This window comes from Neovison vison, chromosome 5 (assembly GCF_020171115.1).
Source record: "Neovison vison isolate M4711 chromosome 5, ASM_NN_V1, whole genome shotgun sequence".
Lineage (NCBI taxonomy): Eukaryota > Metazoa > Chordata > Mammalia > Carnivora > Mustelidae > Neogale > Neogale vison.
In genome coordinates this window covers 115,259,369-115,281,259 of record NC_058095.1, presented here as the reverse complement: position 1 = coordinate 115,281,259, position 21,891 = coordinate 115,259,369, and the positions used below count along the sequence as shown (strand labels likewise).

Below are 21,891 nucleotides of genomic sequence, written 5' to 3'. Positions count from 1 at the left end.
CATTGTCTTTGTCAGTCGATTATATTATAGGGGCCAGTCCTCAGCTAGGCAGACTCAGATCCCTGATTTTTTTAGAACTCTGAAAAAAAGATATTTTCCTGAATAGCAGGATCATTTCAACCAACTTCCTGGTAGCGATATATAAATCCAAAATCCCTCCCTTCAACAATTGGAAAAACTGGACAGCCACATACAAAAGAATGAAACTGGACCACTTTCTTTCACCATACACAGAACTAAAGTGAAAGTGGGTTAAAGATCTAAATAAAAATAAAATTAAATAAATAAAAATCCTGAAAGAGAGTTCAGGCATTAGGGTCTCTGACATCATCCACAGCAACATTTTTCTAGGTATGTCTCCTGAGGCAAGGGAAATGAAAGCAAAAAATATAGTGTGGGGACTGCCTCAAGATAGAGTTTCTGTGAAGCTAAGGAAACAGTCAACAAATCTAAAAAGCAATGTACTGAATGGGAGACAATATTTGCAAATGACATCCAATAAAGCATTACTATCCAAAATATATAAATGACTGATACAACTCAATATCCAAAAAATGAATAATCCAACTAAAAAATGGGCAGAAGACATAAACAGACATTTCTCCAAAGAAGACATGCCCAACAGATGGCCAACAGACACATGCTAAGATGCTCAACATCACTCATCATCAGGGAAATGCAAATCAAATCCAAAATGAGATACCACCTCACATATATGAGAAGGGATAAAATCAAAAATACAAGAATCATCATGTGTTGGTGCAGATGTAGACAAAAAAGAACCCTTGTGCATGGTTGGTAGGAATGCAAACCAGTGCAGCCACTTGGGAAACAGCATAAAGTTCCTCAAAAAATTAACAATAGAACTACTATACAATCCAGTAATTCCACTACTGGGTATTTACATGAAGAATATGAAAACACTAATTCAAAAAGGCATATGCACCCCTATGTTTATTGTAGCATTATTTATAGTAGTTAACTTATGGAAGCTGCCCAGCTATCCATCAATAGATGAATGGCTAAAGAAAGTGTGATACACACACACACACACACACACACACACACACTGGAATATTATTCAGCCATAAAAAGAATAAAATCTTGCCATTTGCAACAACATGGATATGCTAAGTGAACATGGATTATGCTAAGTGAAATAAGTCAATCAGAGAGAGGCAAATACCATATGATCTCACTCATATATAGAATTTAAGAAACAAATGAGCGAAGGAAAAAAGAAAGAGAGACAAACCAAGAAATATACTCTTAACTATAGAGAACAAACTGATGGTCACCAGGCGGTGCGGGGGAAGGGATGGGGGAACTAGAGGATGGGGATTAAAGAGCACACTTACCATGTTTTTTTTTTTTAATCCCAATTTAAGTGATTTACAATGAAAATTCTAAACTGCACAGGAACAGAATGCATGCTTCTATTCTATCCAATTTATTTTCTCCCTGAAAACAGACCTACATAGAAAACCAGTTCACAGGCAGAAGGAGGAAGGCTGCTTGTGGACAAGGACTCAGGTGAGTAGGTATCTGGCATATTTTAGGGGTCAACTCTGTAATGGCCCTCAGGTGCATTCTGGCCTCAGGATTATCGGAGAGGTAGGACAGCCTGCGATCAGGGTTTGGGCTTATAGTCTATGTGGATGTCCCTTCTCCATTTCAGGGAGTCAGACCATTGGCACTGGGGTAGGGAATGCAGGTGGAAAGGTGGCAGGAGATAGAACTGAAAAGTAAGCATGCAGTAGAGCATATGCTTTTTATTAAAAACATCTACCAAAATATTTATGAATGTGAATGCCTTCTGGTCCTTAAGTGGGAGATGTCCTATTGGTTTTTCTGGCTTCAGGCTGGGAAGAAAATACATTTCAGGTTTGTGTCCTTTTCCCATTACTTAGAAATGCCTATCAATCATCTCTCCAGCTACAGTCGCCTGAGCTAGAAGCTGATCAATTACCATTTTATTACTTCATACCACTTGTGGGATATTACAACAGCAGCATGGGCTGATGGTAACATACAGGGAGCAGAGCAGATGGTCTACAGGCTCGATTAAGTGGCAGATTAACATTCACCAAAGCTGGTAGAAGTGGGAAACCAAGTTTTTGTGAGTTTTCCCAAGAATTCTTACACTAAAGAACCAGTGCATTTATTATAACAGACTCCCACATTTCCATTTAAATATCCTCACGTAACTGTCAAGTTCACTGCTGGCTTAAAATATAGCCACAAGACAAAATGACCAAATGGTCCAACTTTACAAGAACTACTGTAAAAAATGTTTCTAAGAAGGGTCTTCTTTTTTAAATCAGATGCTCATACCACTGTCAAAAATACTATAACTATAATCCCTAGGGGACTTTAACTATTATTGTTCACCTATTTGAAAAGTTAGCTTAAAAAATCATGGCTGACCAAAAAAAGATGGGGAAAAAAAAATACTGATCAAGCCAAGATAAAAGAAAAAAAGAGAAACATTCAGGAATATTTATAATAACAAACTACATGACTTTAAACATGGCACTGGAAAATAAGAAATGTTTCTGATGATAAGAAAAAATATATTTATTAAGTGATTTCTCTGTGCAAAGCATCGTTCTAAGCATTTTATACGTACTATCTCACTTAGTTATCTCCAAATCCCTATGAAGTAGGTACTAATATCCCCACCATAGGTGAGGAAACAAAAAACAAAGAGATTATGGTATTGAGACATTATTTTGGCTGTATATCAGGCCATGTTTTAAATGAACAGTTAGATTTAAGTCCAACGTAAGATTATACATCCTGTGTTATGCCAGGCCAGAAGGCATCACAACTTATTAAAATGTACACGAATCCTGTGCGACCAAGACAGCATGGTTTACTTTCGAAAACCAAAACACTGTGGAAGCTTGTTCTAGAATGGGCCAAGCCACTCCCCTAAAATGTGATGCTGCACTGTCAAGAGTTTGAGAAAGCTTGAGAGAATTCAGTTAAGCTGTAAAGGCAGTTTCCGCCCAGCCTTCCAGCATCCTATTACAAAAGGGCTCCTCTGTACCACATCCAACAATAAGGATCAATGGACATTAAATTAAGATAAGTAAGCGTCTGAGAGAGAGTGAGAGAACAGGCAGCTGGCTGAGGTTTCTCCTCCACTATGGCTAAGTATTTCATCTTCCTCACACGAGTGAAATGACTATCCCACACCTAATTAAACTGCACAGCGATTGTGCAGTGCTACCTTTAACGAATGACAGACGTAGGGCCTCACCGGTTGTAAACCACGGAAATCAATAGCTGACATTTACTCGATGAAAACAAATTGAGATTAGCTAGCTTCACTTTTTATTCAGCAAATTCGAGTCTGCAATCAATTCCTGTGCATGTGCAGACTATGGAAATTGGTTTTAAATTGATTTGTTTCTTCCTTAGCTAATTATAGTATACAAGCAAATGAACAATCAATTGCTAACTCTACTCCTACTGTATGCGTTTCAATGAGCAAAACAAGTCTGTCAAAGATAGATATTATTACGGTCTTTTCAAAGAGAAGCTAAGCATTCCACGTACACGGTAATACATCAGCTATTTAATGATAATTTAAAAGACTGTCTTATTTGTTGAGCAAATATAAAACTTCCCCTGCTGTTATTAGTTAAGCTTATAGAAGTTCTCAATTGATCAAGAGGCTGCTTAGAAAAATAGAGCTTTATCAGAGTATCTGGCACATAGAGAGTTCTCGGTCAAGGTTAGCTGTTAATGAGGTAGTAGGAATTGCACAATGGGAACCAGTGGACTCAGAAAACCCAGGGTTCAAATCCTATATCCATCATCCTTTAACCCTGGTTATAAGGCCTTCTTTCTGTTGAAATAAGTGTTTATGTCTACCAAAGAATGTACAAATTAATTCACCATTCACAAAAGCTAAAAACTTGGAGTAAGCGGCAAATTCATAAACGAAATAAATTGTGGCAAGTTCATAAATGAAATAAATTATGGCAAGTTCATAAATGAAATACCATAGAGCCCTGAGAAGGAACCAACTACTGGTCCATGCAGCATGGCTGTGTGTAACGGAAGCTCGTACACATAATGTTGAGTTAGGCACCAATGAGGATATACGGTATGATTCTATTTATATGAAGTTCAGGGACAAGGAAAGGGAATCGATGGCAAAAGAGACTTGAGTAGTAGCTACTCTGAGAAAAGTTATTGCCTGGGCAGGTGCACAAAGGAATCTTCTGGGGAGCTGGAAATGTTCTAGACTTTGATCCAGGTGGTGGTCCCACGAACATAGGCATATACAATTTCTCCAGCTTTCAACCTAAAATTCGGGTACTTTAATGTTACAATTCTTTCACTTACTCTAGGACCTCAGAAAAATTATCCTCTCTAAACCCCCATTTCCTCATCTATGAAATGGGAATGATAATACAACAACTTTCTAGGATGGTTAGGAGGTATAAAGATAGTAACTCACGTAAAGTCTTTACCAAGGAGCCTTGTTTGCAGTACGTGTTTGGTAAATGTAACCAGTTATTATTTCTCCCTGACAATGCAGTCATCCACAGGCAGGATTCCAGAGTTATAAATTGCTTGAGGAATCATAATTAAGGTAGAAGCGACCATGACAAAAACATGTGAACCCGGTTTTAAGAAAAATAAATACATCTAGGTTTGGAAACTTGAGGGAAAGTCCTAGATGCTTGGTTTCTATAAACAACATTTCCCACAGAATTTGCTTACATAACAAATTACTCTAATGGAGTTGAAATATTATTCAACATAGCCCAAAAGACAGGTGTATATTTTATTTTTAAGGCATGTCTCATGTAAAGGTGGGCACGTTCTTGTTTGCTGCAGTCTCTCTGGGACCTAGACTACCCATTCTGGGAAGACAATGCTTGGAAAAGCATTCTGACTCTGAAGACACCACTGGACCTGGAAACCAGTTTCCACAGCAGTGATTTTCTATTGGAGGACATTGTGACCCAAGGAGTTTAAAGTACTTATTAGCTTCTTGCCTGAACATAGCTAAGGAATGAATTACTGGTCTTAAAAACTGCTGTCATTATTTCTTGGGAGAGCTCAGGAGTAAGAGTGGGTTGGTTTTATTATGAATATTGCTGCAAAATCGCTAAGGTTATAGGACTGAATATAAGGGCAATAAATTTGAGGTGCTAGCGAGACTAGCAGAAGAGTCTTCAGAAATAACCCAGGCATGCAGAAAAGCTGTACTGTTGGGAATTCTTGTGTTGAGACATCTTTCAAATATTTTACAAAACATAATACAATGTGCCCATCCATTTTGAAATACTTATATGAACCAATAAAAGACTGTCTTTGACCAGAGAAATGTAGAGTGCAGAGAAAAGAGAACACACAGTCCGCTGTATATATGCTGAGCAAGAAGGGCGGGTCAGGGACTGCCCTCAACAGCCCCAGCCCATGGAGGTGGTCCTCTGGCCTGCCCCTTCTTCCAGATCAGTGCCGCTCCCTAGAATGGTGATGATGGGATGTTTTATACTGCTCTGTCCAATATTGTAGCCACTAGCCATGCGTGGCTACTGAGCAGCTGAGATGTGGCTAATGTGATCAAGGAACTGAATTTTTCATTGTATTTAATATGAATTCATTTATTTTTTTTTAAGATTTATTTTATTATTTATTTGACAGACAGAGGTCACAAGTAGGCAGAGAGGCAGGCAGAGAGAGAGGAGGAAGCAGGCTCCCCTGCTGAGCAGAGAGCCCGATGCGGGGCTCGATCCCAGGACCCTGGGATCATGACCCGAGCTGAAGGCAGAGGCTTTAACCCACTGAGCCACCCAGGCGCCCCCTGAATTCATTTAAATGCAAACAGCCACATGTGGCTAGTGGCTTTGGGTTGGGAAGACAGTTCTTGTCCATTGGACCTTGATAAGACAAGACACTTCTAGCTGGGGACCCATTAGTGTCCTGTGCTTGCAGACTCAACTCTTCCCACAGTTTGAGCCAATCTCAGAGAAAAGACGATACAGTCCAGCTGCTTTCATCCCATCACCCAGCTTGTCTGCCCCTAGAATCGGGTCAGCCACAGAGGAGGTCCAGCTGCACACAGAGCCTGTCAGTCACGGCGGTTGGGTCCAATCCCTCCTTTGCCCCTGATCTTCTACCCCAGGTTCCACCTAGCCTCTTGTTCAGGGCTGGAGTGGAGTTCTGCTGGGAATACTAGCCCAGGGGGCTGAGGCCTTCAGACTCTCTAGCTCTTCCCACTGCTGCTCCCTGCCCCTCCACCCCCGAATGAGTTACTATTATGAGTGGGTTGAGGGGCACGGGGGTGGCTCAGCCTGTTAAGCCTCTGCCTTCAGCCCAGGTCATGATCCCAGGGTCCTGGCCCCTCCCTCCTACGCATGCTCGCTCTCTCTCTCTCTCGCTCTCTCTCTCAAATAAACAAATAAATAAATCGATCCTGAGATTACGCCCTGAGCCAAAAAATCAAGAGTTGGATGCTTAACTGACTGAGCCGCCCAGGAGCCCCCAGCTGGGGTCCTGATTCGTAACGCCACCTAAAGTTAATCAGAGTTAAATTGCGTCCCCAGTAGAATTACAAATAGCCAAACATCAATGTACAGCGAGATCGAATATTTCATTTAAATTCACAAACGATCCTAGAATATAAAATAGAGGTTCATTTATTATTCTTGTGGCAATAAAGGCGACATCTAAGACTTTTTTTTGGTAAAATGTCCTGGATTGTGTAAAATCATCACGTGCTTTGACATTGACTGTTGACATAATTTAGGGAAATGTCAATCAAAGCTAGGAGGCTCCTGTATGCAACTTGGCTTATAAATACTTCAAAGACACATAAGTGTGTATATTCCCCAAATATAACTGTCCATATGAGCTGCAGCATTTCAGAATGAAGTGGCTATTTCTGAAGTATGTGAAGGTGATCCATCCACTGAAGGATGATTTAATTCATCATTCTGTCTGAGAAGAGGGGGAGGTGACATTGCTGCCCTGCAGTTTTGAACTCTGTCATATACACTTGGCAGCCTTTCACTTTGGGACTTCAGACTTGAAAATAACATCCTTTGAGTTCTGAGTGTACTAGTTGGAAATTCATATTTCTCAGCTGGGAAATGTGAGGGTAAAGGATACTTGAAGAAAGTGCAATCCTGTGCCTATTTTCATGATGTGATGAAAGAGCCTAGCTATTTGTGATGCCTTGATTAATCTTTCAGGATTCTTAAGTGTTCATTCTGAATGATCTGAAGGAACTTGGAAATAAAATGGAAGAGTGTAAAATATTTAAAAAGTCAGAATGCTATGTAGCAATATACTTAAAAATGCAAACAACATTCAGTTGTTCAGGGACTAGTTTTTTAGCTGTTTATTTTTTTGTTTTGTTTTTCTTCCTTTGGATTTTCTGCCAATGACTTGTACCTCCACCTGCTGGTACACTGATGAAATAAAATGGTAATAAAATTCAAGCAACTAAATTAAATAATTTACTGGAATCTCTGATATAGATTTGTGAGAGGAAAGGTAAAAATTACAACCTAAAATGAGATTTCTCAACAGATGTTGGTCAGAATGCAGAGAAATGGGAACCCTCTTGCACCATTGGTGGGAATGGAAACTAGTGCGGTCACTCTGGAGAACAGTATGGAGGTTCCTCAAACCCTTCGGCTCAGGTCATGATCCCAGGGTCCTGGGATCGAGTCCCGCATTGGGCTCTCTGCTCAGCAGGGAGCCTGCTTCCTCCTCTCTCTCTCTCTGCCTGCTGCTCTGCCTACTTGTGATCTCTCTCTGTCAAATAACTAAATAAATTCTTAAAAAAAAAAAAAAGTTAAAAATAGAACTACCCTACAATCCAGCAATTATACTACTGGGTATTTACCCAAAGGATACAAATATACTGATTCAAGGGGATACATGCAGCCTGATGTTTATAGCAGCATTATCAACAATAGCCAAATTACAGAAACAGCCCAGATGTCCATCGACTGATTAATGGATAAAGAAGATGTGGCATACGTATATAATGGAATATTACTAGCCAGTGTAAAAGAATAAGATCTTGCCATTTGCATAATATAGATGGAGCTAGAGAGTATTATGCTAAACAAAATAAGTTACTCAGAGAAAGACAAACACCATATGATTTTACTCATATGTAGAATTTAAGAAGCAAAACAGATAAACACATGGTTGGAAAGAGAGAGAGGCAAACCATAAAGCAGATTCCTAACTATAGAGGACAAGTTGAGGGTTGCTGGAGGGGAGATGGGCAGGGGGATGGGTTAAACAGGTGATGGGCATTAAGGAAGGCAGTTGTGATGAGCCCTGGGTATTGTATGTTAATTGACAAATCACTAAGTCCTACATGTGAAACTAATATTACACTGTATGTTAATGAACTGGAATTTAAATAAAAACTTGGAAGGAAAGTAAATAAATGATTAAAATGAAGGTTTAGAAGAATATCAGTGTGTTTATTAATCCATTTATTCTCTGTGTTAACTATTAAAAGTGAGATAAGAAATACTAAAATAACTTCACTAAACTTCTTAACTCCAGCTATCAACATCTAATTCAATTATCTTGCCATCACCCGTGTGTCATCCTTCCAATAATGCCACTAAAAATTTTACAAGAAAATGTAGCAGAGAGCTGGAGCATAAACTAAACCATAAATCAGAACATCTCATTTAAAGTCAAAGACAGAAACATCCTCAGGAATGTAAATCGCTCCTAAACCTTTAGAAGACCCATAAAATAAGTGTTTAAAACCCCACTGAAAATGCACTACAACAGAACATTAAACGCATGAACTCTGGAGCCAGATTTCTGGAATTGAAAACCCAGCTCTGCCCCTGTAGCTGGGTGGTCTTGAGCAAAACCCTCTTAACAACTCTTGCTTCAGTTTCCCCTTCTGTGAAGCATGATTAAAGGATAGTACCTACTTCATAGCATTATTGGGAGGATCAAGCTGAGTTAATATTTGTGGAACTGTTCTCTCTGCTTGGCATGCTTTTTCTCAAGATATCCATATTGTCTGCTTCTGCCTTCATTTATGCCTTTGTTCAAATGTCTACTCTCTCAAAGATATCTTCCATACCCATACCTCAAGCTGTTCCCCCCAGCTGTTACTCTCTACCCTGCTTCATTTTCCTTCATATCCTTTATCCCTGCCTGACATTACTTTACACATTTATCATTTGTTCCCTGTCCCCTGTTCAATCACCAAACATCAAATATGTACTAAAAAATGAATGACTGAATAAAGGAATGAATGAAAGGTATAGTCCAGCCAGCTTATACATCACAACTGTATGACTACTTCTTAGGATCATATTGCATTTTAGATTAGGGTAAATTTGTCCTGGTGTTTTTCAGAAGTTCATTGTGCTGTGTTACTTTCTATAAGATTTTAGTGTCATCTCAAAACTTGAAGATTTTGCAGTAAATTTATCTTTTCAGATCATTTAATGTTAAATTATCTTTTCCAAAAAAGATCAAATTCCTGAGACTCTTACTGTTTATTCTCTGTTTAGAGAATGACCAGCTTATTCTTGTCTTAACTCAGTTTCTAAATTATCAAGAGGAAGAGTAATAAGAAGTCATCTGGGAGAAGCAACAAGGGGCCAGATAATACAAGATTTTGTGGGCCAAATGTGGGCCAAGTCTAATTTTAGGAAAGATATTTACAAACATGGCCTCAAAAGTCTCTAATAATTTTTCAATGGAGGGAAGGTGTCTTCCATCCCCTCCCTTTGAAAGTGGGTAGGCTTAAATAAGACTGCTCAGACCAGGGGCGCCTGGGTGGCTCAGTGGGTTAAGCCTCTGCCTTTGGCTCAGGTCATGATCTTGGGGTCCTGGGATCGAGTCCTGCATCGGGCTCTCTGCTCAGCAGGGAGCCTGCTTCCCCCTCTTTCTCTGCCTGCCTCTCTGCCTACTTGTGATCTCTCTCTCTCTCTGTCAAATAAATAAATAAAATATTAAAAAAAAAAGACTGCTCAGACCAGTAAAACATGAATGAGTATATCATTTCTGAGATTGGATCATAAAAGATGATGTGACTTCTATCTTATTTTATTTAGTGGAACACTGATGCCTGCAACCTTGAGCCCCCACATGACTTTCCTAAGTCTGACATTCCTACAAAGGGCACACATAACCTTCATTCCCACCCCCTATGAGCAATCCTAGACTTCAAATAATCCTAATTCACAAATGAGACATGTGTGTAAGCCTTCCAGATGATTCCAGCCCCCAACCATTATGTCTCCTCAGCTAAGGCCTCAAAGACTTTAGAGCAGAAACAAGACATTCCCTGCTATGTCATGTCTGAAATGACCCACAGGATCCATAGCAAAATAAAACAGTTGTTTTAAACGGCTACATTTTGAGTCACATTTTGTTACACAGAGCAGTAGTAACTGGGACACCATGACGAGGATTTTTGGATTTCACTTTAAGTGAGAACTCTTTAAAGAGTTGAATTATGTGACCTGATCTGGAAAACAGACTGTAGGAGGGCAAGTATGGAAGCAGAGTCCAGTCTGGAGTTATGCAGGCAAGAGCTAACAGTGCCTGGGAGAGGACAGCGGCAAAGATGGTAGTGAGAAGAGCACTGATTGGGAATATATTTTCAAAGTAAATCCAATCGGATTGCTAATGGATTGGTAACTAAGTGTGGGAAGACACAAACCAAGAATGGCCCAGGGATTTGGCCATGGCAGCAACTCCCTGTGTCATTACGGAGATACAAACATTATAGAAAGAACAGGTTTGTAGACTAGAAATCAAGAGTTCAGTTTTGAACACGTAGCAGCATGTCTATTAGATACCCAAATGGAGATGCTGAGTAGGCAACTGGAATATTAGTTTGGAACTCAGGAGACAGGCCAGTTCTGCAGTGCTGTATAAGAGTCTAATTTTAGGAAAGATATTTACAAACTAGAGAATATTCAGAAAGGGACCAGGATGCAGATGCTTCTAGAAGTCATCTTATTAAAAAAAAAAAAAGTTGAAGGAACTAAACACAGATTGGACAAAAATATCCATAATGTGAAAAGATATCTGAATCACTAGGACATAGCATTAGCACTCACCTTGGAGAATAAGGTATCTTCTTTGAGGGACCAAAGATCCAGTGCCCACTTTCATGAAAACGAACACAAAGTCCATAACTGATCATCCCCATAGAACTAGATACCGTTACCGAGGTTTGACCTAAAACAAAACCCCCAAACGTGACAGGAGGCTAAGTTGAATAGCATGATGTTGTGTGGGTACAAGATTCTCGATACAAAGCACAGCAGAATGAGACCACACATTCATGTGCTCCCAGCATACTGCATCCTAGCCTATAAAAACCTTACCTGTTTAGATGCTGTCCACTTCCAAAATCCCCAAGTAAGGGAATTTCACCTTAGTGCTTGTGGTACAAAATTATTTTAGTATTATTAACCACCATATTTTGATTTTTTAGTGTTTTAATATTTTTGCATTAATAGAGGCAGCTTCATAAGATTAAGAGGATAAGATTAAGGATAGGATTAAGATAAGATTAAGAGGAGGAAATCTACAGCTGGAATTACCTGGCTAAGATCTTAACTCCAATACCTCGGTAAATTATTTAAACTCTGTGCCTCCGTCTCCTGCCTCCTTGGATTTCTTATGAGGAATAAATAAGTCAGTAAGTGTAAAGTATTTAAAATACATAGAACCAGCTAAATAAGAAGTAGTCCCAAAAATCTGTTAGCTCTGTTCAGCAGCACTCAGCATACTCCCCTCTGTGAATGCCCATTTGGGATCACTTGTTTAGTTTTTTAAAATTCATTTAGGCATATCGAATTATGGTGACTTTGTGAGGAAGAGCTTCAAAGTGGCAGCTCTGAACTTACCCTCTGGCTTTGCAATCACTGCAAAGATGCTTTCTTGAAGCTCCCTCTCCACTGATGTCAGAAGTTCTGTCACTCAACTCATTGTCTCCTCTTCTGTTAACTTTCACATGAAATTCATCTGGATTTGAATGTGTCCTGGAAGTAAAAAGGACAGACTCACTCTGTTATCCATAAAAATGTACAAAATGTCAAACACTGCTCAGAGAGAATGGTACATACTCTGAATTACCTTAAACTTGCAGATTTATCCTCTCTATACACAGGGATGGGGGATGGAGAGGACCTGAGCCTGAATCCTATTTAAAAAGAAGGGTGAAAGATCTATAAAGAATCCCTCAAACTCAACACACACAAAACAGATTATCATGTCAAAAAATGGGCAGAAGACATGAACAGACACTTCTCCAAAGAAGACATACAAATAGCTAACAGACACATGAAAAATGTTCATCATCATTAGCCATCAGGGAGATTCAAATCAAAACCACATTGAGATATCACCTTACACCAATTAGAATGGCCAAAATTAACAAGACACTAAACAAGTGTTGGAGAAGATGTGAAGGGGAACTCTCTTACACTGCTGGTGGGAATGCAAGTTGGTGCAGCCACTTTGGAAAACTGTGGAGATTCCTTAAGAAGTTAAAATTAGAGCTACCTTATGACCCTACAACTGCACTACTCGGTTTTTACCTCAGAGATACAGATGTAGTGAAAAGAAGGGCCATCTGTACCCCAGCGTTCATAGCAGCAATGGCCACAGTGGAAAGAACCAAGATGCCCTTCAACTGATGAATGGATAAAGAAGATATGGTCCATATATTCAATGAAGTATTATGCCTCCAACAGAAAGGATGAATACCCAACTTTCATATCAACATAGACAGGAATAGAGGAGATTATCCTGAGTGAAATATGTCAAGCAGATAGTGTCAATTCTCATACGGTTTCACTTACTTGTGGAGCATAAGAAATATCACTGAGGACATTAGGAGAAGGGAAGGAAAAGTGAGTTGGGGGAAATTTGAGGGGGAGACAACCCATGAGAGACTGTGGACTCTGAGAAAGAAACAGGGTTTTGGAAGGGAGGGGGGTTGGGTGAGACTGGTAGTGGGTATTAAGGAGGGCACGTATTGCATGGAGCACGGGGAGTGGTGCATAAACAATGAATCTTGGAAAACTGAAAAAATTAAATTAAATTTTTAAAAAAGGATGTGTAAGAGTAGCAGTTAGTATTTGACACTCAGATATCAAAACTGACAGAGCAGGCACAACATCCCTCCTGGGGAGTGCTTCAGGAAGACAGCATTTAAACCCTGAGGGACCAAGATGTTCTAACTGGACCCACAAGTAAGTTACCAGGGGTGAGGCCAGCAGAGACAGACTCCAGCCTCCATGAACAAACAACCATCATACTTCCTTCTGCCTCCATCTGTGAAGAAATTTTCTTCTCAAGCAAAAAATTAAAAAGTCCTGAAAAAACTAGTCCTTTGAAGTCCCAACCTGAGCAGCTGCTGAGTTTTCATAGCACTCTCGGCATGAAAATCTACTAAATGTTAACAATGACACTAAACCTGCTTGGGTGGTCTACGTGGGCCCACAGGATCGCTCGTCTCCCTAAGCAAGGAGACAAGAACATCCCGCTCTCCCGGTCTGGGAAATCTCCGCAGCCTCACCCTCCTGGGCCTCTGCATGAATGGAAAGGGTCTGTGTCTTCGGCAAGAACCTCAGCTGGAGGTCCTAGGAAGCAGCCCCCGCCGCTCTGCGACTTGCGCCGGCCTGGCCACTCGTCGCGTGGGACCTGCTCCCACTAGGCTCACAAAGCTTCTTCCTTCGAGTCCTAGCCTCGCCTTAGCTGGAACAAGTTACGGTGGCAATGGCCACGAGCGTAAGGTCACAGCCACTGGCCAAAAAACCCATCAACACGATGGGGAAGCCAGGCAGCCGCCCTGCTTTCTGCACTATATGCCACCAGGAGGGTCCCTCTGTTCACTCCTTTGGCAGCGACCGAGGTGGCGGCGGCGGCGGCGGCGGCGGCACCGGCACCACTTTTCCGCCAGGTGGCGCCGAGTTCGTCGGCGCTAGGAGCGAAGTGGTGGTGCAGAACAGGGCCTGTGGGCCTTAGTCCAGCACCACGAGGACCGCCGGTGAGCTGTGGGGACAACAGGCGCTGAAGAGACAGCTCACCCGTCGCCGGGCGCAGCTCTAGCATCCTGAGGTCGCAGTCGCTGCTGAGAAGTGTGCAGGTTAGCTCGGCGTTGGGACCTTCGTCTGCAGTCGGATCACCAGGTAGCCCAGGGGCGCGTCCTGGGGCAGAGGAGGCTGGGCTGAGCCACCGAAGAGTGGTAGTGTGACCAGTCCAGGTACGTGGTCGTTCTGGTCCTCCACAGGCAGCCACACCACGGCCCGGCCCCGGGGCGGCGGAGAGCCGCCGTCGAGTGCTTCCAGCCCCGGCAACAGCTCAGCCAGCTCACCGCGGTCAAAGCACCATCATGCGCGCAGCTCCCCAGTGGAGGGGTCCACCGAGACAAAGGGCGCAATCTACTTCTGCCTCCAGCAACTGGTAGGTGACCTGCCCGTTGCGGCCCAGGTCGGGGTCCCGGGCGGCCACCGTCCAAGTAAGCGCCGGGAGAGTTGTTCTCTCGCACCGACACCTCGTAGATCGGCCGTGTGAAGAGTGGTGCGTCGTCGTTCTCGTCACTCACGCGAACAGTGTAGGGCCTCACGGTGCGTAGCAGGGGCGCGCCGCGGTCCTCGACCACCAGCGTCAGGTTGTACTCTGCGATGCGCTCGCGGTCCAGCGAGGCCGCAGTCACCACCAGGTAGCTGCCCACGTAGGCTGGCTGCAGCCGGAAGTGCTCGTGCCGGTAGAGGGCGCAGCGCACCTTGGCACCCGAGTCTCTGTCCGAGGTGCTGACCAGCGCCACCAGGCTCTCGCGCGGCGTCCCCTCTGGCACCAGGGAGACCGCGCCGGCCTTGGACGTCACGGGCCGGGTCGGCGAGGTCGCATCCGCACCCCCCAAGAGCGGCGGCGACGGCTGCGAAGGGAGAGGCGGCCAGCGGGGTGATGGTGATGTCCGGAGCGTTGTCACTGACGTCGCGGATGCGCACGATGACCTTGCAGGTGGAGGCCTGGGGCCCGGGACCGCGGTCCTGGGCCCGCACGTCCAGCTCATAGGTGTCCTGGCACTCGTAGTCCACCGGTTTTGCTAGCGTGAGGTGGCCCGAGCGCAGCTCCAGATGGAAGAGGCGGCGCGCCTTGGGTGGGGTGTGGGCACCGAAGGCTAACACCACGTCGTCGTTGGGGCCCTCGTCGGGGTCTGCTGTGTCCAGGTGGGGGTCGGCTGCGTCCGTGAGAGACCTCGTCGGAGTCAGCTGCGTCTAGGTCGAGCAGTAGAGAGCCCACAGGAGTGTCCTCTGCCAGCTCCACTTCGGCCACGGCGCCCTGCAGGAAGGCCCGGCTGTGGTCGTTGGCGTCCAGCACTCACACACTGAAGGCGGCCGTGGTGCAGCGCTGCGGGCGGCCGCCTGTCCTGGGCCACCAGCTCCAAGCTGTAGGCGGCCTGGCCCTCGTGGTCCAGCTCCTGGAGCAGCACCAGGTCAACGCACTGGGCACCATCCGCGCGCGTCTGCAGTTCCACGCGGAAAAGGTTGTGAGGCTCCGCCAGGCGCACACTCTGCAGCCCGTTGGCCCCCAAGTCCTTGTCCACAGGCACTTCCAAGGGGGTGCGCATGCCCACGGCCACGCCCTCGCACACCTCCATGGGGATCTGGGTCAGGGGTAAGCATGGCGCATGATCATTGATGTTCCTCACCTCCACTTCCACGTGCACCAGCTGGAACTGCTCCTGTGAGAAGCTGATCAGGTCAAAGGCCAGCACGCACTGTGTTCCTTGGCCACATTGCGGTGCATGGTCCGGGCCCACATCCCCCCCGAGGGTCAGCTCCCCATCCCCCTCGCACACTGCAAAAAGTGAGCTGTTGAACTTCATCAGGTGGAACCGGTGTGGTATCTCGATCTGGTAATTACACAGGACACCGTCAGACAGAACACCAATATTGGAGCCATAGGCTTCCTCCTCATAGGTGTGGAAATTGATGGTTTTGGTGCAAGACCAGGGCACCAGCTGCAGCCATAGAGCTTGCAAGAATTCCAGTCTGGCCCAGCATAATGTGCCAGAGGGAAATCTGAGCCTCCAGCAAGACATCTTTGTTCCTCAGAGAGAAAAAAAGCCAATCAGAGGCTCTGCGCCACCCAAGACTTCAAGACTCTCATGCCCTCCTGAGTAGGCAGACAGGAGACACTTGCCCTCCTAAATACATCTGATCTCTAAACCCTCTGTGCTGTGTAAGTCGCTTTTCTGAGCTCCAGGCCTAAGCTTGCTTCTTCTAAACCCTATCGGAGAAGTTACATAGAGAAGAATGTGCAAATAAGCATCCATCCGGGCCAATCCGCAGAGTCTCTGGGTCTTGGACCATGTTGTTCTCCTAAAAGAGTTCACAGAAGAGCTCCCCATTTTGCCTGGGGAGCTGAACAGGGGCCAAAGGAGTTCAGGAAGTCATTAAGGTCCCTATAGAAGTTTCCACTGTAAGAATGCATCGCGCTTGCTTTTCCACTGTGCTTGATTTACACTTTGATGGTAGGAGCAGGGAATCTGCAGCTTCTGTGTCCCTTCTTAAACACATTTACATATTCCTCAGACATAGATACATTACTCTTCTCTACCATTTTTAAACCAACTTTTATATGCATATTTTGCCACCCACAGTTATCCATCTATGTTGGGGTATCATTTCCTGAATTGAAAGATTCTGGGGGAACAGCTTCTCCAGAGTCAGTCAGTGTCTAATCAGGGAAGAACTGTTTTCCAAAGTAATCATTTCTAAATAGCTTTTCTGTAGCAAAGAAACCATTAATGACGAAATTTCAGCCCCTTCATCTCCTTTTATGTCAGTAATTACTTATATGTGAGGAACTGGAGTCAGGGAGGTTTGTCAACTACAAACCACTGTAAGGGAGAGTTAAGGGTAGGAAAAAGATTTAGCGAAACATGCTGCAGTCAGTCTTGTTAGAAAATTGCTATACACCATTTATTTTTAAAAAGCCCTTGGCTGAAGAAAACCATGGGTGGCCTGATAGGCTGAAGGCTAAAGAAACATTAAACCATCTGTCTAAAGCACAATAAATAGTCTTGTGTTAAGTTCTCTTTATGTGTGAAATGTTCTAAATGCTAAACGGTCCCCCATGTTAATGATGACATTGTTCCTCATGCCATGGAGTCATCATCAGTGCAGTGTACTTTAACTAGTCGTCTTGAATAAAATCAGTGAGCAAACTGAGTTATTAATATGCCCCAGCTATTCTTGGCTCCTCCATGATCTGTAATGTTATTGATTCCTACAGGGACATGTCAGTAAATGACTATTTTTGCTTTCACTCTTAGGAGGGATTTGCATCTATTTTAGCACCAGAATCTATGAATCCAGTTCTGAAATTGAGCCACCTCTGATGAGATAATTAATTAGCAGTGGTTTTAATTTAGTGGAACATTCCACAGTGACTCTAATTATAAGTACCAATAACCCGATGTCAGAGAAGCTTGCAGAAGGAAGCATGAATTGATTTGGGTTAGGTACTTTGAGATCCTAAAAGGAGAAAGTGATTCATATTGTTTACTTTGGATTTGTCATTTTGCCTGAAGAGGCATCTGTCTAAGGGAGGGAACAACTCTACTATACAGTTCAGCTAGATCACATTCCTTTGAAGCCAGTATCCTCACTGGCATAAAGACAGTTAGCTTTCTTCCTTGGAAGTGACTATCCTGAAGAAGGACCTAGTTATTCAGCCTCTGAGACTCAAGGAAAACAAGAGGAACTGACCCTCCATCCAACTTCTGAATTCCTAATTGTCCCCTTAACTGAAGCATGAAAACGGATTCAGCCGTTGTCTTTTAAAAGGCACATGCTTCCACGCATATCAGCCAGGAGAGGGACCCATTTAACCATAGTCCGAGTCTCATTTCTTCCTCTTCTCCCTCATCTCGAGCAATCCCTGCCAGGCTTGGCCTCTGCCAGTCTTCAGCATTATTGTTGCTATTCATGACAAGCAAAACTGCTCAGCACACTGAAAATGAAGAATAGTCTTGACTCTATCTACAGAACATCAAAAGATCCAGATAAAATATGAAAAAGGCAAGCAATCAAACACATTACCTCCACAATGCTAAACATCTGGACACTTTATGTTTGGAAACATCCAGCTATGATGTTTAAATGCTTGATTGCATTTTCCCTCACTTTTCCTCCAGCTGTTTGGCAGCACGCAGACCATCCACGATAAGGAATATGCTATATTGTTAGTGATTCATTATTAACATTAACATTGTTTTCCTAGTAAACAACCACCTTATTAAAACGCTGCTTTATGAAGGAAGGACAGCTGGAGTTTCAGGAAAGAGACATTTTCTGAGGCAAAAATCAGTTCTTTGCCAGCAGAGTGACAAGCTGAATAATATAGAAACTGTCTGATCTGTCCCCCTAGGGATGTGTCATCGGGAAGCTGTGTTTACAGCCCGGAGCTGCTGGTGCTCTCATGTTCCATTCTGTTGGCTCTGGTAGATAAAAATCTGTCTCAATATTAAAAGCATTGTGGCAGAAATTTGGTTTATGTTTCTTGTTTTCCCATTTGCCAGGATATTGCCAAACTAGAAGTCCATAAAATGGAGTTTTGATCTCTGTTGGTGTCCAACATAAAGCAAAACAAACAATGGGAGCAGAGGACTACCGCCACCACAGGAAGACCAAATTGTGAATAAAACAGCAATTTGGTCCTTGCTCAGTTTGGTTTTAAAAGGGGTGAGGGGGAAGGATTTGGGTGAACTCCCTACATTTCACTTCTGTTTCTAACAAAAACACCAATATACTAGTGTGCTCCCCACAATGCCAGGACACCAGAACTGTAAAATAGTATTTGCATTCTAATCATTTCAAGAAAAGATTTTCTGTTTTGCTGAGTACGCAACACCTCAGTGTGTCCCTTTACCCACAAAAGCACACTGTACATAAACTAAAGTCATTTTCATCATAAACACAAGGAAAAAAATTGGTCCCCTAATTCAGAATGGTGTATGTGCCTTTGCATATTTCCTCTTTCCTATTACACAAAACTAATAATGCATGTTGGGGGGGGGAATGAAGCCCCAGGAAAGTCCCTAATGTGCAGATTTCATTAGAGCATGGTATCCAGGCATCAGAACAAGCAGCAACTCTCACAGGACCTTGAACTAATACTGTCCTGGCTCAGAAACAGTTTTTGTGCCATTTAGAACAAATCACTCTATGTCATATACTGACACCTGTCTTCATTTCTCCACTGAACAAACATCCTATAAACGAATGAGCAAAATATTATCCAGTACAGGTTTGCTGTCTTCAAGGAGTTAAGTTCCAGAAATTGAAGCTATCGTGACTGTTTGAAAGGAAACAAATCAACTTAACAGTTCTTTTTTTCTCTTTTTAAAAATCATACCTTAAAAATACAATAATTAATCTTCAGCAGTATGAACCCCTAAAACGGAGAAATTGTTTTAAGATATCATATAAGAAATACCATGATCTCATTCCTGTTACTCTGTTATGTAATCAATGTGTTACTATGCCTTGGCTGTACAGTCATTTATAGTCAAAGTCATCGGCAAATTGCTAGTCCTTTTTGTAAAATTATTTCAGGGAAAATAATTCAGCCCTGAAGTCAACCAAAATACTGTCTACAGGCAGAGAATAAGAACAAAATAATATTTTATCAACTACTTAAGTGCTTTAACCTAGAGAAAATCAGAGAGAACCACAATAGAGTATCAACACTAATCACAAATTCCCCTTAACATAAAACAAGGATTTAAATGATATAATCTTTATTTAGAAAAAAGTTTCCCCTAGGATCATTATGGTTAATAAAGATACTGTCAGAATTGTATAATCTTAAGATACTACCTAAAACTAATTTTTAAACTGCTGATTTTATTAGTCTAGCAGTATGAAGGACAGTAAATCAATGAATAATGAAAAATATCTTACCTTTTTGTCTCTGGGATGCCTCAAACCCCAAGTGAGCCAGTAAAATTGACTTTTGTACTTGACTTCAGTCTTTGGCTCAAGGATCATACTTTGTATCCTTGCCACCGGATAGAGAAGAAACTCACTCCCCCACCAGAGACTATAGTAAAGCAAGAGAAGAATAAAAAAATAAAGACTGAGAAGCAACTTTTTATCTGTGCCTTATTTTATCTTCATCTCTTATCCTCTTAACTGATCCTTTCTATTCCTACTCTACAGAGAAGCTCAGGTCCCCCATTAGTCACAGTGTTTTCAGGGCCTTGATCAACAAATATTTGATCAAGTATTGGTGATACAATAAAGCACACAGCCCTGTAGAAGAAAATACTTAAACGTTAAAAAACAAAAACAAAAACAAAACAAACAAAAAAAAAAAAAAAAAAAAAACCAGGGGCTTAGTGGATTAACCCTGCCTTCAGCTCCGGTCATGGTCTCGGGGTCCTAGGATGGAGCCCTGCATCAGGCTCTCTGCTCAGCAGGGAGCCAGTTTCCTTCTCTCCCTCTGCTTACCTCTCTGCCTACTTGTGATCTCTCTCTCTGTGTCAAATAAATTTAAAAAATTTTTTTAAAATCAGAGTTCAGAGGTCACAAGTGCCAAATATCATGGAGAAACGTGTATTAAGTACAAATAAGTAATCTCAAAGTTTCCAGGTAAAATCACAAGCGGCCAGAACTGCCAAGGACAGATAAAGCCTGGGGGTAGTGTGAACAAGCTGTGCAGGAGGACAGAACCAGAGCCTTCTTCAGAGACCTAGTAGAGTTGGTTAGAGGAGGTGATCTGAGGACACTACAGGAATGAGTTTGAATGGATGGCTTAGTTGAAGAGTTGGATACTAAGCTAAAGAGTTCAAATAATTTTTTGAAGGGGTAAAAATTATTATTTTTATTAAATCTCAACTCTTGAATATATTTTTAATTAATGTACAGTCATATTAGTTATAGGTGTACAATGTAATGATTCAACAGTTCTAGATTACTCAGTGCTCATCATGATTCATGAACTCTTTAATTTTCTTTATCTATTTCACCCTTCCTCCCCGCAATGCTACCCCCCCACCCCGGTAATCACCAATTTGTTCTCTGTATTTAGGAATCTGGTTTGTTTTCTTCCTTCTTTCCTTCCTTCCTTCCTCTTGTTTTTCTCTGTTCATTTGCTTTGTTTCTTAATTTCCCCATATGAGTGATATCATATGGCATTTTTCTTTCTCTGACTAACTTATTTCATTAAGCATTATAACTCCAAGGTCCATCCATGTTGTTGCAAATGGTAAGATCTCATATATATATATATATATATATATAACTTATTTATGTATTCATCTTTCAGTGGATATTTGGGTTGCTTCCATAACTTGGCTACAGTATTAAATGCAGCAATAAATATGGGGGCACACATATCTTTTCAAATTGGTATTTTCATTTTCTTTGGTAAATTCTAGTAGTAGAATTAGTAGTATTAGAATTAGTAGTAGAATTTGGTAAATTCTAGTAGTAGAATTACTGGATCACATAGTAATTCTATTTTTAATATTTTGAGGAAACTCCATACTGTTTTTTCACAGTGGCTGCCCCAGTTTGCATTCCCACCAACAATGCACAAGTGTTCCTTTTTCTCCACATTTTAACCAACACTTACTTCTTGTATTTTTTATTTTAGCCATTCTGACAGGTATAAGATGATATTTCACTGTGGTTTTGATTTGCATTCCCCTGATGATCAGTGATGTCAAGCATCTTTTCATGCATCTATTGGTCATTTGTATGCCTTCCTTGGAAAAATCTCTACTCAGGTCCTCTGCTTATTTTTAATCAGATTATTTGGGGTTGGGGGGGGTGTTGAGTTATATAAGTTCTTTATATATTTTGGATATTAGACCTTTATCAG

The 21,891-nt window shown here is 42.2% G+C and overlaps 1 pseudogene; it reads right to left on the bottom strand.

The window, feature by feature from the left end:
* Window positions 1–14,381: 14,381 nt before the first annotated feature.
* Window positions 14,382–16,099, bottom strand: LOC122907447 (annotated as a pseudogene).
* Between the last annotated feature and the right edge of the window lie 5,792 nt (window positions 16,100–21,891).